At 44.7% G+C, this 17,487-nt stretch overlaps 1 long non-coding RNA gene across 2 annotated transcripts; it reads right to left on the reverse strand.

The window, feature by feature from the left end:
- Nucleotides 1–11,089: 11,089 nt before the first annotated feature.
- LOC144218789 (uncharacterized) lies at nucleotides 11,090–16,766 on the reverse strand. 2 transcript variants are annotated; one of them, XR_013331263.1, is made up of 4 exons: nucleotides 16,676–16,766; nucleotides 15,875–16,068; nucleotides 14,732–14,886; nucleotides 11,090–12,446 (listed from the first exon to the last, which is right to left on the reverse strand). It is a non-coding gene; the product is annotated as an uncharacterized LOC144218789 (long non-coding RNA). The 2 variants fall into 2 exon arrangements; XR_013331264.1 differs by having other exon boundaries at nucleotides 16,694–16,748.
- Nucleotides 16,767–17,487: the final 721 nt, after the last annotated feature.

Consider the following 17,487-nt stretch of genomic DNA (forward strand, 5'->3'; position numbering starts at 1 on the left):
GCCATTCTACATGAGCTACTCTGTACTCTCTGTGTCCTTCTTAAGGTCTCTGGCCTTCTTAGGCTGTCTTTGAAACATTTTAAATTTACCTTAAAAAAAAAAACCCACCATAAATCCACATTGTTCAACATGCAAAGGGCACAAAAGGAAAAACAGAAAATTCTCTCTTTCTCCCTGTCCAGAGCTACTCCTTCTCTGTAGGGGCAGTGATTTTTACCAGTTTCTTATGTGTTCTCTCAAAAATAATAATGTATGCATTTATAAGCATAACCCTCCTAAAATCATCTCCTATAATCATATAATATATATTATACATATATAATCATCTCCTCTTTCACGGATCAAAGTTCATCTCATGCATACATACATACACACAAATATATATTTATATACACAAATGTATATATATAATATGACCATCATTTTTATATACACATAATAAATATATGTAATACATAAAATATTATATATATACAATATTATTAACCACCTTTGATAACAGAGCCTAAGGCAAAGCTTATGTCCTAATACTTTATGGAAGGACATAATCCCAGGGCACAGGAAGAGTGAAGGAAAACTGGAAGTGAGGTGAGGCAGTGAATTGATTTCTTAGGGCCTCTGTAACCAAGTCCCACAAACTGGGAAGGAGGAGTGAGAAGCAGGAGCCTGCCTGTGATGGCCTCGGGGCCCCACATCATCCTTCTTCAAAAAGCCTGGACCCGTATTTTCCCTTAATTGCTCTGTCAGAAGCTGCAGGGAATCATCCGGTATGCACCTGACACTTAGAGACAGTCTCTGAAAAATTTACCTTTGAGTGAATGGAAAATTAACCTCAAGAACTGAGTTGGGTTTTTTTTTTATGTTTGTTTATTCATTTTGAGAGAGAGCAAGCGTGAGCAGGAGAGGGGCAGAGAGAGAGAGAGAGAGAGAGAATCCCAAACAGGCTCCTCACTGTCCACACAGAGCTCGATCCCACAAACCATGAGATCATGATCTGAGCTGCAATCCAGAGTCAGGTGCTTGACCAACTGAGCCACCCAGGCGCCTACCAGCCCCCCACCCCCACCTCACTGCAAAGTATTGAGTTGTTCAGTAAGATTCCCGATATCTTTTACCATCTTCAGCAGATTCTTATTGAGCACCTACTATTCGGCAGCCACTGTGCAAGGCAGCCGGAATACAGCAGACAAGGGCAGCCCGCCTTCCCTGAGCTCGTGCCCCAGCAGGAGGGAGACAATTACCAAGCTGTTAAGTGCAGTTTTAATAGGGTTCTGAGCAGGGAAGGAAACGAACTTACAGAATCCAATTTTGCTTCTGTTGTTATCTATATTTTAATTTTAAACTGTTAGACAAGAGAATTTGGAAAGTACAGAAACACGCACGGACAGTGCTGGGTGCTATTTTATTATCTAGCAGACAAGAGCTACACTGAGGGAAGGGTATTTATTAATTGGAAGGGAGGTAGATAATTGATACTTCGTGGCTAGCCTAGGCCTGACTAGCTTAGGGCATCCTAAATTCAGGGACAGTCAGGCCAGCACAGAAGATGCAGACTGTCTTGTGCATTCTAATCTTTTGGAGAGCATGTGAAATATGATAGATTCTTGGGGTCCACACCCAGAGATTCTGTTTCCAAATATGGAATAGGGGAATTGATGCTTAGTTCCTAGCAGCTCTCAAAATGCTTCTGTTGACTTATTTCAAATATCATGTTTGCACGTATAGGAGGATTAGGAGGAACATAACAGAGGACCATGGGGGAGAAGAAGGGGAGAAATGGTGGGGGAAAGAGAGAGAGGCAAACCATGAGAGACTCTTGAATGCTGAGAACAAACTGAGGACTCATGGGTGTGTGGGGGGGAGGGGGGAGATGGGCATGGAGGGGGCACTTGTGGGGATGAGCACTGGGTGTTATATGGAAACCAACTTGACAATAAACTATTTGTAAAAAAAAAATGCCTCTGTTGAATGAATGATTTTTTTTAAAAAAATAATATTTTTATTTATCTTGGAGAAAGAAAGTGCAAGTGTGGGAGGGGTAGAGAGAGGGGGGGACAGAGGATCCCAAGCAGGCTCTCCCCTGACAGCAACAAGCCTGATGCAGGGCTCAAACTCACGAACCATGGGATCATATCTGAGCCAAAGATAGAGATTCAACCGATGGAGCCACCCAGGTGTCCCAATGAATGAATTTTAATGTAGGTAATCCAAGGATCCCACTTTGATCTAGAGACAGGTGTAGTAGGAAGTTCTACCAACCCAAGGATGTTACTAGGGGCACCCTGTATAGGGGAAAGCAGGAGAAAACCCATTCCTATGTCCCTTCTATACCCCGTGGCCTGCTCCTCTCCAGACTCAAAGTTCAGGCTGGAAGTATTTATACTCTAGTTCGGCTCTGTTTGGGGTTAAGTAGGCATTGGGAGTTGGTCTGGGAACTTAACCATGACTTACAACAGTATTTCTTTGGGGAAGCATAAGTGAGGTCCAAAGACCAATGGAAGACATAAACTTTTAAAATAAAATCGTCTGGTGAGTTGGGAATTACAGAGTGGGAAAGGAAAAGACAATATATAAAAATGTTGTAAAAGGTAACTTGAATGTAAAAGACGACGTATTGTATGACTCCATTTATATGAAATGTCCAGAAAGCACAAATCTAAAGGTACAGAAGCCAGACCAAAGGTTGCCTCAGGTTGTGGGGGGGGGGGGGGGGAACTGTACTAAAGTACATGGGCATCAGGGGTCTCTTCAGGGCAATGGAAATGTTCTAAAACTGGATTGTGGCGAGGGCTGCACAACTCTGTCACTTTACAAAGACAAATCACTGAGTTGTACGCTTAAAATGGGTGAATTTTATGGTACACAAAGTATACCTCCTCAAAACTATTTTGTTAAAGTGATGTGAAAAGACCTCCTTACATATGTGAAGCACCTGATAGCATGAAACATTTCATTTGCATGATCTCCACATACCATCACAATATCCCTGCAAGGAGGTAGACCTTTGTTTTGTAGTCAAGAAAGTGAGGCTCAGAGCTGTTATTGACTTAAGTGGAAGATTTCGAGTCCTGCTTCTGCACGATTCATTTACCCACTAAATCCTAGGTCTGCAAACACCTTTCTCCAGGTACTGTACTCAGGAATGGAAGCAGGACTCATCATTTTCTCATCTGTTCTTCTGTCTTGTCTTTGAGCCCAACTCTCTGGTTACTGCACCCAGTCGGTTCTGTGTGCTTGGTGGGGCCTCATGGGTTAAGCCTCCTAGAGTAGCTGCTTTAGGCCTAGGTCCTTTTACTGGGGGGAGGACATTAACCTTTCATTGCAAACATGCTGGGACTAAGTTGGGAGGGCGGGTTGAGGCCAGGTTAAGGAGACTTTTTATGTAGGGGCGCCTGGGTGGCTCAGTTGGTAAGCATCTGACCCTTGACAGCAGCTGGGTGATGATCTCATGGGTTCATGAGCTCGAGCCCTGTGTTGAGCTCTGCCCTGATGGTGCGGAATCTGCTTGGGATTCTCTCTCTGTCTCTCCCGTGTGCACATGCGCTCTTTCTCTCTCTCTCAAAATAAATAAATAAACTTAAAAAAGCACATGATATCTAGGTGGAGAGAATATCTCGTCCTTCTGAGTTCCACTCTGGAGACTTCCACTGGGGCCAGGAATATGCTTATTGGTCCCCTGGGGCCAGGACAGCCAATGCTTCTCTCGGTTTCACAGCCCAGCTGGCATCGGCACACAGCAGTAGATACCGCCCTCGGATCAGGCAGTGTTCCTGGCCTATACACTCAGCTCTGCAGGACCCTGTGCCCAAGCCTTCCTACCCCTGGGCCCTTTCCCACAGAGCGAGATGGAGCCAAGGGGGCCAGGGACAAGAAACACCTTCCAGATCAGGCTCTGGGTGCCTGGGGCCCTGGAATTCTCTTTTGAAATGAGCCCTAGGCCCTCTTCTTGGGTCTTTGATGAACTTTTCCCCAGATCCATCCTCCCAAAAGGGGGTAGTGTGTCTGATGTGCACAGCAAGGAGCCCAAGAGGTAGCCAAGCATGCTCTGGTGGGAGCATGAAGGTGAAGTCTGCACACATGCACGCAGGGCCCTACGCAGGGAGGAACCGAGCAGCGCATGCACAGAGCACCAGAAGGGCTGCGGGCCAGGGAGCCCCATTTAAATTCTTGCTTTAGCCCCCGCAAATATAAGTAGTGAGCTTACCCGAGGAAAAACAGATGGGAACGAGTCACAGAACATACAAAAATCATGCAACCAACATATTTAGCAGGACTTGTGTTTTGGTGCAGGGAGAAAAGTATCCCCACTGCTCTACTAAATGTGGACAGAAAGCTGAATTTATTTTTCGTTGTAAAAACCAAATATTGATTATTCCAATAGCTGAGATCCATTTGTTTGAAAAGTGGCGCTAGCAGGTCAAGATAAAGGGTGAAAGCAGGCAGGATTTGGAGGGCAGCTCTGAATCCATGCTAATGTGATTGTTCTATTCTTTATTTTCCTCCAGCTGGTCTCTCAGATAATGTTCAAAGCTTTACCTTTTCCTTCATTTGTCTCCTGCTGTCTGGTGGGATATAGTTAATAAAAAACAGACACAGAGATGTTTTTGAATGTCAAGTTAAGACAAGTTAATAATTGCTTTCCCATAATAGGAGAGCAAAGTGTAGTCCAGGATCAAAAGCAACTGTTTTTCTACTCTCTGGAGCTGCCAGAATTCCCTTCGGGGTGTGCACCAGGTAAGTGTGGGGACAAGCTTGGAATCTGGATGATGTCATCAGCACAGCTTACGCCAGAACCCAGCTGGGGGCGTCTGTCCCATTTGAGGAGAATGTGATTTCATCTGCCTTGTCTGGAAGACCATGCTGGTGAACCAGGCAATCTGCTTAAATATCCCAACACACTACCTGCAGGGGGTCTCCGGGGCTCAGGGAAGCCGTAGGGGTGTGGCTCATGCCAGAACTCACAGTTGGGGGCTGACACTTGTGTAGCTCTCTCCACGGGGCTGCCACAGACATGAGTCCACAACTTCTTCCTGTGGAGACAGAGTAATGCTTGTCCACATGGAGCACCCAGGGACAGAGCCCTCAGCACTGCCCCTCCCCCCCAACTTGGAGAGCACTGAGAGAGAATGACATTGGCTGTGTGGGTTGAGCAGAGCACCCAGAGCCCTGAGATTGGGCGGTGCCACGCGCTGCCAGACCCCTAACCAGTGTGGAACCCAAAATGCCTTGAGGAAACCCACCCACCTCAGGCTCCTGGGTGCAGCCCCTCCCATCAAGGCTCAGCATGGGTCTGTTTTGGCTCTCCCCTGCCTGTCCTGTTAGTTGTTAGTAACATGGGTGGGCATCACAGGACCCAGATTTGGACCCGCCACGGATGTCGGGTCTACAGATCTGGTTGGAGGGAAGAGCCCCGGGCATGTGGTATAGCTGAGGGCTTGGGGCCAGATGCTCAACAACTTCATCGTGGGTGTTCAGCCTGGTGCACTCAGAAGAGGCACAGAGGCAGACAGCTGCCCAAACCAACCCACATTATCGTGACCACCATTTATGGAGGGGTGTCCAGGCATGAAGTCCTTTCTATACATTATTTCGTTTCATCGTCACAACACTTTGCATTCGTTTTATTATTCCCACTTCACAGATACGGAGACTGAGGCTTAGTAGGGTGACGAAGTTTCCCACAGGCATATCTTGGGAGCCAAGGGCTTTCTATAAGAAAGCCTGCTTATAGAAAGTCAGAAGTACAACCCTTGGGTCAGAGGGTGCTCCCAGGCCATTGTCTAGGGAGCCTTATTTCACATCTGAGATTCTCATACTTGCAAACACGATCATGTAATATTCCACAAGACTCAGGAACCAAGGCCTAGGTGCTTTCTCAAAGGACAACACACTTCTCTCCTCTATAGCTGTGTGTCAGGCTGCCCAGTTTTCCTGGTAGGTGGCCAAAGACACTGTGGATGCTTCCTTCCCAGTCTGGTAGCTTTTAACCCTCTTGCGGGACAGAAAGGACACATCCCCAGCGGGCAGGGGTGGGCACAGGAGTGCAGAACCGGGGGTCCAATGCCCAGGACTGATGCTGGGTCCTGGGCTGGGTCAGGTGGATAGAGCCCAAGGAGCAAGACCCATGCCACGTGTGGAGAGTGAGTGTGGGGCGGCCCCTGGGGAGGGGCGCCAGGGGTCCTCCAGGGAGCACCCGAAGGAGGTGAAGCAGGTGCAAGAGAGGGGAGCAGCAGGAGCTTGTCTGGGTAGAGCTGGCTGTTCTGGGTGCTGCTCACAGGGACTCACCAGAGCTAAAGAGAGACGGGCCATCTCAGTTTTCGCTCCTATGAGATATTTTGTCCCAGTTAAACAAAAAACCCAGAGGACTCAAAGCAAACTTTTGCACATGCTGGCCTCCACTTTCCTTCTGAGCCTGTCTCCACCATTTCTCTTTTTGGTATACCCGACTCCCCAACCAAAAAGGTCTACATTTCCCTTCTATCTCGACACCGGCCTGAGCCATATGCTCTCCCCAACAGGCCCGTTCACTGGCTCTCTGCCTGTAGAATCCTGCCCACCTGACCTGAACAGGAAGTCACTAAGAGGTACAACCAAGAAGGATGTGGGAAAAGTTATCGCAGAAATGTCAATTAAGATAACAGCGAGGCATCCTGGCATAGCTATGAAATCAGACTAAAAAAACAAAAAGCAAAAAAAAAAAAAAAGTCACTCAATGCTGACACTATATTGAAGAAACAGGTTGTTGGGGACGTGGTAAATGGGTCCAACTTTTGGGGGTGGGTGGTAGAAACAATGACCAACACATTACAAGAGATACAGAAATGTTCATGCCCTTTGAGCCCTACCCATCCTGCTCTGCAGACCTAAACTAAGGAAAATGATACTGAAGAAGAAAAAAGCTACATGCATAAAGACACCCTTTATATCATAAATTGTAACTATGAAAAAACTCGAAATAGCCCAACCATCCTACAAGGGGGAAACATAAAGGAAATTACATTCACCAACAGATGGAAATTATGATGGAAAGTATTTAGCAAAAGGAAATACTTATAACTTGATGCTTGGGAGAGCACAAAACTGTATTGTGAACATGCTATAAAAATCACATAGATGCTTGAATGAGATTGTGTAAGGGGGCATAGAGAAAGGAAAATCACCACTTACCAGGAGGCTGTTTTTATTAGAATATTGTTGATGTGATAAAAATCTATAGAAAATGCTACCCTTCCTTCAAAACCCTCTGTTTACCTTGTTCCTAAAGCTGATTGGGGGTCCCTGAGTGTATACTAGGTTTAGCTCCCTCTGGACCAGAAACTTCATGGGCAAGAACTATGTTTCAGTTTTCTTTGTCTCAGTTGAGCACTTGTATTTGCCTGGCACACGGTAAATGTTCAATAAGTATTTTTTTAAAGTGAATTCAGCTAATGCAAAGGATTACATTATGCTTAGAAGTAAAACTCAACAGATCATGTTCTCTACTATGTTGTCTCTTGGCAAAAGGTACTCAGAGAAATAGATCTTTTTTAAAGGCTTCGTGGGAAGGAAAATCTACATTAAAAACGTTAAGCATTTTACATCTGGGGTGATGCATGTGCAGCAATACAGGCAACTCTTGAAAATCTACCAAGCCTCTTGGGAAGTATTTACATTTGCCTTGTAAGGCAACAGGATGTTTAAAATTTTAAAGCCATGCTGAGGTTTGCCCCTTTGGACCCCACTGGATCCCAGCCAGAAGGAAAACTATTCACCACTCCTCCTGGGACCCCCAAAGCTGCTGTGCCTGAGTCGGAGCCTGTCTTGAATGAGTTTAAATGGCAGAGCTGAGGGAGAGACAGGAAGTATGACAAGGTGGCAGGAGCTTAGCTCTCCCCAAGAGAAAAAGAGGAGTTTACTGCGTGCTTGGCACGCTTTGCGCGTCACCTTAGGCTCCCATTTTACAGATTAAGAACGTGAAGTTCAAAGATACCGTATTACTCACCCAAGGTCAAATGGCTAGTGAGGTGTGGGCCAGGACCCCACAGCTGCCACAGGCCATCACCTTCTCTCTCCAGCATGCTTTGCAACCCTCTCTAAACGCCCTATTTTGGCTTTTGGTCCTGGCTGGTGGTGTCTCGGGGTCTTCCTTTTCGTTTTGTTTTTCTTTCTCCGTTTTCTCAATTTTGAAAGGCCAGTTAATGCTTCTGCAGGATCCTGGCAGGGAGGAAGCAGGCAGATTCTTGCCCAGATATCTCCCTTTCTCGCAGCCTGCAATTCAGACCATTCTCACCTGGCTTACATTTTCTCTCGTGTTTTCAGCCCGGCTCCCCAGCCCTTGATTTCACTCCCTGCTCTCTGAATCCCTGTGGTCATTGGTCATTTCTCCCCAGGAAAATCACACACTCCCTTTGATCAGTGACTTTTTCTGATGCCTGAGTGTGTAAGTCATTCCCAGGACATGTTTTCTTGAACTGAACGCAATCTCCCATATGGTGGATTGGGTTTGGAGATGAAAACAGCAGTTGTTCGAGAAAGAGTTTCTTCCAAAATTAAATGAATTTTCTTTTCTTTTGGAAGTAAAGCTTTTTCACAAATGGCACTTTTTAACATTGAAGATTCTCCTTCTCTAGCTGTGTCCCCTTTCCTCTTTTCTCTTCCAACCATTTTGTCTGCATGCAAAACTGCTACTTAATGTAACAATCCCATCTAATGAATACCAGCTACACTCGGGCAAACCCTCTCCACCTGCTGTCAGGCAGGGCTGCCTCCCCTTTGCTCACTTACATTCATCTTAGCTTTATTTTGTGCCCTTCCGGTTGTCTTCCTAAAATACAGAATTCCACATCAACTAAACATTAGTGTAGCAAATAGATGGTGCTTAGTAAGTTCCAAATACTCCCATTCTCCTTGTCTGGGGCTCACACAGTTAAATATTAAATGGTAGCAGATGTTCGTGCTGGGGACTCCATTTCCAGGCCTGGATTTCATCATTCTCTTTAAAAGTCCATTTTTCGCCCCTTTATTCTTCCACTTAAAAAAGAACATTATTTAGGTTTAAATGGAATTAAACCTTCAGCGTTTGAATGGTTTCGCGATAGATGCTTTTTCTTTTAACCAATTAAGGGAGATGGTGGAAATTGAGACTCTGCTTTCTCAGTTTGCTGTGTTATTATGTAGACTTCAAAAGAGTAAATGAATATTTTAATACATGTGTGTAGTGAATGAAATCCAGCCATCGATTCTTTGCAGCTCTTCCCACCAAGAGGCAGAGTCTATTTTTCCTACCCTTTCAACTGGGGCTGGCTTTGTGACTTGCCTTGACTGATATTAGATGGCTAAGCGGGCATCCCGTGAGTTCAGGGACTAGACCCCAAAGGACTCGCAGCTTCTGCCCTTATCACTCAGAATGCCCTGAAACTGCCATAAAAAGAAGGCTGGAGGGTAAAGAGGCCCTGCTGGAGGGTAAAGAGGCCACCCGGAGAATAGCACAGCAATCACTGCCAGACACGAGTGAGGCTATTTTGGATCCCCCAATTCAGCTGAGCTCTGGCTAAAAGCAGCTGCTTGCGTAAGCCCAGGTGAGACCAGTAGAGCCCAGCCAGCCTACAATATTAGGAGAAATAAATCATTTTGTTTTAAGCCACTAAGTTCTGGGAGTGGTTTGTTCTGTAGTGACTGATAACTGAAACACTGTGACATCCCCAGGTCACTGTGAGTGTGTGTCTAATCCACATCTGTGCATTTTAAAGGAAAAACAGCTGCTTAGATTTTAAAGGCCATTGCTTTCTTTGGATGTTCCCCATATTAGAAATGGGCTTGTTAGGGGATACGTAGCGGATAGCCTAGAAATTTGCACTAACAATATGAAGCAAATAAAACATGTACACACCAAAAATATATGCTGCCCCTACAAATATCTGACTAGTCTCTGAAAAGTATGCACCTTAATGCACTTTTATTATGAAATATTTCTGGTCTACACAAAGCATAGAAAATAAATATCAAACAATGCCTAACACCACCTAGCTAAAGAAAGACTATTACGGATACACTGAAAGCGGCTCCCCAATCACACTCTCCTCCTCCCTCACTAGAAGGAATCGCTGTCCCTAACTGGGATTTACCATTCCCGTGCAAGTCTCTATTTACTATATAGCTTTGCAGTTGTACAAGTTTATGTAAGGCAAGTTATCTGTATGCATCCACAACTCGCTTTCTTTGTTTAATGTCAGGTTTTTGAGCTTTATCCACGTCAGTGCAGGTGGAAAAACACTAGACTTAACTCTTGGAAAAGTGTAAGGTGCTCACCCTATGGGAGTCAAGCATGGGAATCAGGACCCCCACCGGGACAATGTGGAATCATTAGATCCTATTTCACATTCAGTGTAACAGCAGGTCAGCTGGTTTTTTTCCTTGTCTGTCACTCACCTCCTCCTCCCTTCCTTCAGTGTAAGTACATTAAATACATGAACACCAAGTGATTCTACCTGAATATCAAATGAATATCAAAGCAGAAGGCAAGGTCTGTATTGTAGATTTCGGCATTGTCCAACATAAATGTAATATGAGCCACATGTGTCATTTTAAATCTTCTACTAACCACATTTTGAAAAGTAAAAAGAGGGGCACTTGGGTGGTTCAGTTGGTTGAGGCTACGACTTCAGCTCAGGTCATGATCTGCCAGCTGATGAGTTTGAGCCCTGCATTGGGCTCTGTGCTGACAGCTCAGAGCCTGGAGCCTGCTTCCGATTCTGTTTCCCTCTCTCTGCCCCTTCCCTGCTCTCACTCTGTATCTCTGTCTCTCTCTCAAAACTAAATAAACAGGGATGCCTGGGTGGCTCAGTCGGTTAAGCGTCCGACTTCGGCTCAGGTCATGATCTCATGGTTCATGGGCTCAAGCCCCACATCGGGCTCTGGGCTGACAGCTCACAGCCTGGAGCCTGCTTCAGATTCTGTGTCTCTCTCTCTCTGACCCTCCCCTGCTCACACTGTCTCTCTCAGAAATAAATAAAAACATTAAAAAAATTTTTTTCCAAAATAAACATTAAAAATTTTTAATGTTAAAAGAAATACATCAACATTTTAATAATACATTAAATAATGCCTAATATATCTAAAATATTATTTCAATATGTAGTCAGTATGAAAATGATTAAAATTTGTTTTTCTCATAACAACTATTCAAACTCTGATGTGCATTTTACAGTTACAGCGTGTTAATTTATAGTAGTTACATTTCAAGAGCTCAGTAGCCACATTGGCTAGTAGCTACTGTATTAGCACAGATCTATGTTTAAAATCTGACCTGAGGGGCACCTGGGTGGCTCCCCCAGTTACGCATCTGATTCTTGGTTTCAGCTCATGTCACGATCTCATGGGTTTCTGGGTTTGATCCCCGCCATCAGCCCAGAGCCTGCTTGGGATTCTCTGTCTCCGTCTCTCTGCTCCTCCCCTGCTCGCACGCACTTTCAAAATAAAAAAATAAATAAAAAATCTGACCTGAAAACACAGACCGAGTAATCCTCAGTATGTCAATCTTCGTATTAACAAATGAACACTATGAAGGTGCCTGGATCTTTCCACGAGGCTAGAGAAAGTCTTTGCACAGGGGGCCTCAGGGCCGCTGGGATGGGGGAGGCGAGGCAGCACCAAATGGTTTGGGATGTCTCGTGGAGAGGGGGCACGCTGCAGCCCTGTCCTCCCTTTACATGTCTTAGGAAGGTCACTCGAACCCCTAAACTTTTGGGGCCTCAGTTTCTCTCTCCATAAAACTGGGGATGGATGAGGAGTGTTTTAAGGGCCTTTGTCGCACGGATGATCCTGAGTTTTCCATTGCCCGTGGCCAGTCTGCCTTGGGATAAGGGCCACGCTGGTCCTCTGCCGAGGGGATGGGATGCTATTTGTCTTCCCAACATGGAGCATCATTCAAAACGGACTCCTGCAAGTCCCACGAAGCTGACACATAAACGCCTGTTCTTTCAGAAGGACCATGATTCTGCCCGCGCCAGCCTGGCACCACGGGCGTCCATGGTCAGAAGGAACCACAAACCAACTCCCCTGGGTGGCATGGTCCAGGCAGCACTTTATTTAGAGGAATCCACACAGAGATGCTACACTTTGGCCTGGGCATATGATTATATGGTTTTGATGCAAACTGCCTTACGGGAACTCAAAACTACTGGCTGCAAATCCTAGCACACGCCACAGTTACTGTGCCCTGCCTCAGTTTCCCTTTTTCTCAAAGTGGCAGTAGAGCTGTTATTTATCAGGTAAGTATGCTGGTTCTGTCCTGGTCCCCAAATCACTTTTCAAAGAAATACAAGTCTTTACATAAATGCTGCATAAATCCAAGTTCTGAAGTGACTTTGAGCTGAAACCAGATTTGAAGTCAGGGGAGATCTTGGGCTTCATCCTGTTTTCTTCTTTGAAAGCTGATGGCTCTTTGGAGGACAGGTGGCCATGGCTAGCTGTGGGATCAGAGGAAAAGGAAGAGAGATGGTAACCTTTGTTCTGTTTTTCTTTAAAAAGTTTTTATAAATGTTTATTTTTTTCTTTTCTTTTTTTTCTTTTATACTTTATTGTCAAGTTGGTTTCCATATAACACCCTGTGCTCATCACCACATGTGCCCTCCTCCATGCCCATCCCCCCCCCCCAATGTTTATTTATTTTTGAAGAAGAGAGACAGAGTGTGAGAGGGGGAGGGGCAGAGAGAGAGGGAGACACAGAATCAGAAGCAGGCTCCGGGCTCTGAGCTGTCAGCACACAGCTCGATGTAGGGTTCGAACTCACGAGCCATGAGATCATGACCTGAGCCCATGTTCTTTTTTTTTTTAATGTTTATTTATTTATTTTGAGAGAGAGGTGGGGGAGAAAGGGGAAGAGAGAGGGAGAGAGAAGGAATCTCAAGCAGGCTCCGCACTGTTAGCACAGAGCTTGATGTGGGGCTCAAACCCATGAACTGTGAGATCATGACCTGAGCTGAAATCAAGAGTCAGAGCCTTAACCGATGGAGCCACCCAAGCGTCCCAAGAGATGGTAACTTTCACCCGTTCATCAAGCCCTTACAGAGAGAGAGGCGGGTCAGTGTGCCCCTGAAAGGGAGGATCCAAACTGTTACCATTTTCCAAGTCCCTTTTGGGATGGGCACCAAAGGGATAAGCTCTCGAGTCATTCTTCTCTAATCATGGGCGGGAAGGAAAAGGAAGGCTCTCTTGCTAGTGTAACTTTTTATCAATAGTCAAGAGGGCCACTTGTCAGTGCATTCCGATTCTTGGCAAACTGTCATTAGACATAAATCTAAAGTTAATGCAGTGCTACATCCACCCCCCCACCTTGCCCCACCCCGCCTTATTCCTAAAGAGATGGGTCATCACCCAAACTTTGCAGGCTCGTTCAGAAATTACTCTCTCTCGGAGAGCTCATATATCCTGCAAAGTTCTTGGTTTGATCCTCTTAAGGTTGTGATATTTATTTTCAGATATGATTTAAATTTCAAAAGTAATTTAGAATTCAATTTAATTTAAAAAGTTATTCATACAGGAGGGCCTGAGTGGCTCAGTTCGTTAAGCATCTGACTGTTGGTTTCAGCTCAGGTCACGATCTCACAGTTTCGTGAGTTCGAGCCCTGCTTTGGGTTCTGCGCTGACAGTAAGGAACCTGCTGGGAATTCCCTCCCTCTCTCTCTGCCCCTCCCGCACTGGCCGTGTCTCTATCTCTCTCCAAATCAATACAGAAACTTTAACATTTCTAAAAAAATAAAAAGTTATACATAAATACACAGATACAAATATACACGTACAGATGCACAAAAATCTGGTAGAAATGAAAATATTCTAAGAGCGTGTTCAACAAAAAGCTTCCTGTGTATTATTTCAAAGCTATTCTATGCATAAAAAATATTTTTCAGGAGCACTTGGCTGACTCAGTCAGTAGAGCATGAGACTCTTGATCTATCTTGGGGCTGTAAGTCTGAGCCTCACTTTGGGTGTAGAGACTACTTAAAAATAAAACCCTAAAAAATATTTCTTCAGACATTAAAAAGAGATACACTGTTTAATTTTAAAGCCACTTACCTCAAGACAAAGTAGAAAGGCAGAAACTTGTGGATTTAAAAAGCAAGAGAAAAAAAAAAGCCTGGGCTATAATTGTTTTAAATGATGTGTTGATGTGTTGAGTTTAAAAATATTTTGATGTGTTCCAATGCATGGAAAACAAGATGCTGTGAATCATTGACTGTCCTGAATAAACTGTCCAATATGATTATATATTTTTGTGCTCACTTGGTAAGGTCACCTTGGCGAGTTTACATAATACTATACAGAACACGGAAAGCTACCAAGTAAACTGGAGTGGGCAGGGAGGGAGGGAGGGAGCAGAATCACCCCGTAGAGAAGAGGTGCTAGAAGGAAAAGAGATGGAAGGCTAGAGAGGTAGGTAACCAGGCTCCAGGCCAGTGCTTTCCTGGAGGGGTTTGTGCAGTGATGGAAATGATCATGTTCTGCACTGAGCACTGTGGCCACCGGAGTTGCTGAGCACTTGAAATGCGAGGGGCTCAAATTTTCATTTCATTTCATTTTAATCTATTTGCATTTAAATGGCCACATGGATGGCTATTTTGGCAACGGACAAATAGAAGAAGCAAAGGAAGGAGATGGGGGAAGATTAAGACGCAAGTGGAAAAGCTGAGGACAGTTGTCTTAAGGGACCGTGAGTGACCCCGTACCACTGGAAGGGAGGGAGCTTCCTACCTACCGACGTCTCCGTGGCAGCAACAGTGGAATGGCCTCTCCAGGGATAAATCCCAGAACAAAGATGTCCCACCTGTGCTGACCGTGGGAAGCCTACGGGCCTTGACTGTCTAAATTGTGAAGGGAGCAGGAATTCATCTTGCCAAGGACTCCGCTGCCCTAATGGGTAAAATAAAATCGTTTACTCCAAGGAAAACCCACAGCTTTGATACCACCACTAGGTGTCACCATTAACCAAAATGAGTTTTTTATTTTTTTAACCAGCAACTCTTGGTGAAAGATTTTTTTCTTTGAATCTGTATCTGATTTGGTCATTTTCTCACTTCGTCACACCAAAAGCAAAGTGGGTTATGTTCTTGGAGCCCACTAAACAGGCGTATTCAGTCTAATTTGGCTTATTTTTCTTTCCACTTAAAACTCTGCTAAATGCCACAAACATGGCATGAATGCATGCACACATGCTCACTCACTCACTTGTTTGCTCATTCATTCCTTCATTCATTCAACATTTACTATGTGCCAGGCAGGGGCCTTGTGTACAGCTGTGCACGTTGTGTACTGCACAATGNAGACCTCAATGTGAATGGTTGCTCCCTGAAGTTGTTCAGGCCAGTGACTCTGCAAGACTCTTTTCTTTTGGGGACAAAAACACGGCCCTTGCTTCTTCCTTCTGTTTTCTCTCTTAGGATAGATTGTTAGTCTAAAACCTTCTTTGTAACTAGAAATATCTGTGTCCTACATAAAGTTTGAGAGTTATATGTATCCCATGTAATTTACCTTTATCCTCACAGGAACTAAACTTTCATTCCTTTACAGAAAAGCAATACTCTGTACTGAGCATATTGTATGAATAAAGTGATGTACTGAGCCAACTGGAAAAAAAAGTCATGGTCTTTGCCCTCGAGGAATTCAAGAGGCCTGATCATACCTAAGACACATAAGTTTTGCATATCTCAACCTGAGTTTTGACTAGAAAAGAAGTCACAGCAATTGAACATGACCCTGGAGACCAGGACCTCTAGATTCTAGCCTCAGTAGGTTTTCCTGAGGAATGTTTTCGTTAGGCTTTGCCATGTCACAAACCATCTTGAAATGTAATGGCTTAAAACAACAAACATTTATTATTTCTCAATGTTCTGTGAGTTACCTGGACAGTTCTGATGTAGGTGATGTGACAGATCTCTGAGGTTGGTAGGTGGATCCTCTGGGGTTGGCTGGCCTCACTCACATACCTGGAGACCGAGAGGCTCCTTTGTTGAGGACTCTGCTGGGATGGTCTGTCTCTGCTCCACATGCTCTGTCATCCTCAAGCCCAGGTTTCGTGTGCTGATCGCCTTAAGGCTGTCTCAGGAGACGGCAAGCTCCCATAAGCAAGCAAGCCTTTTAAACTTTCTGCTAGTGTCAGGGTGCCTCAGTGGCCCAGTCGGTTAAGCGTCTGACTTTGGCTCAGGTCATGATCTCACCGTCTGTGAGTTCAAGCCCCCTGTCAGGCTCTGCGCTGAGAGCTCAGAGCCCGGAGCCTGCTTCAGATTCTGTGCCTTCCTCTCTCTCTACCCCTCCCCCACTCACACTCTGTCTCCCTGTCTCTCAAATATAAATAAGCATTTAAAAAAATGAAATAAAATTTCTGCTAGTGTCATATTTGCTCTTGTCCCAGGCCAAAGCAAGTTACATGGCCATGCCTAGAGTCAGTGTGAAAGGTTCTCCCCAAGGAGGTGGACACAGGAAAGTGTGAATAATTTGAGGGACACTGCTGCCACAATCTATGGAAGAAAAGGAATTTAACTCCTTATCTCAGCTTTTATATAATGATATATACTATATATATATATATATATATATATAAAATACCTTCTTTACTTAGCCTAGACAGGCAAAAAGCAAAAAGAATAAATGCACAGAAGAAACTATCAAAGAAAAGCAACAATACAAACATTATAAATTTTACCTCAGTTTCTTCATTTACCTCTTCCACGTCTCTTCCACACATGACCAATCTCTCCCACTTATTTAAAACTCCTATTGAAAGTAAAGGTACTTAAAAATCTTTTTATTTATTTTTGAGAGATAGAAAGTGCAAGCAGGGAAGGGGCAGAGAGATGGGGGGGGCAGAGGATGTGAAGGGGGCTGCCAGCACAGAGCCTGATGTGGGGCTCAAACTCGAGAACCGTGAGATCATGACCTGAGCCAAAGTCAGATGCTTCACTGACTGAACCACCGAGGTGCTCCAAAGGTAATATTTCAAAAGACATTTCCATGTATCTTATCATCTTCAGTGTGTAAATCCGCACACTTTAAGGGCAAGGTAGCATAGAGTGTAAGCAGACGTCTCATTCAGAAGCAGAGACCCAGGGAAGTCTGGCCACACACTAACTTCCCCAGTGCCCACCCCCCCCCCCGTCTNACCTGTGACTATAGCACTCACAAGGTTTACCACATAATAATGAGAATGGCTAGACATTTACAGGGTCTGTTCTTGCTCCTAAATGCGTGTTGCTGAGTATTTCTGCAGATAACACCTCCGCAGATTCACATTCGATCAGCATTACTTCACCTTTATTAATGACTTCTTTTTCATATAATTTGTGATCTCTATCCTTTCATTTGATGAATAAGCATCTATTGAGCATTTGTTATAGGCGAAGAATTGCTGCAGAGATAGAGATGAATAACACACAGTCCTTGACCTGGGGGGTCGCTATCTAACGGAACGGTTAGATAACTAGCAACAAACTGTAAGGCAAACCGGAGAGCTGAGTG

This window comes from Crocuta crocuta, unplaced genomic scaffold, assembly GCF_008692635.1.
Source record: "Crocuta crocuta isolate KB4526 unplaced genomic scaffold, BGI_CrCroc_1.0 scaffold130, whole genome shotgun sequence".
In the NCBI taxonomy this organism is placed as follows: Eukaryota; Metazoa; Chordata; class Mammalia; order Carnivora; family Hyaenidae; genus Crocuta; species Crocuta crocuta.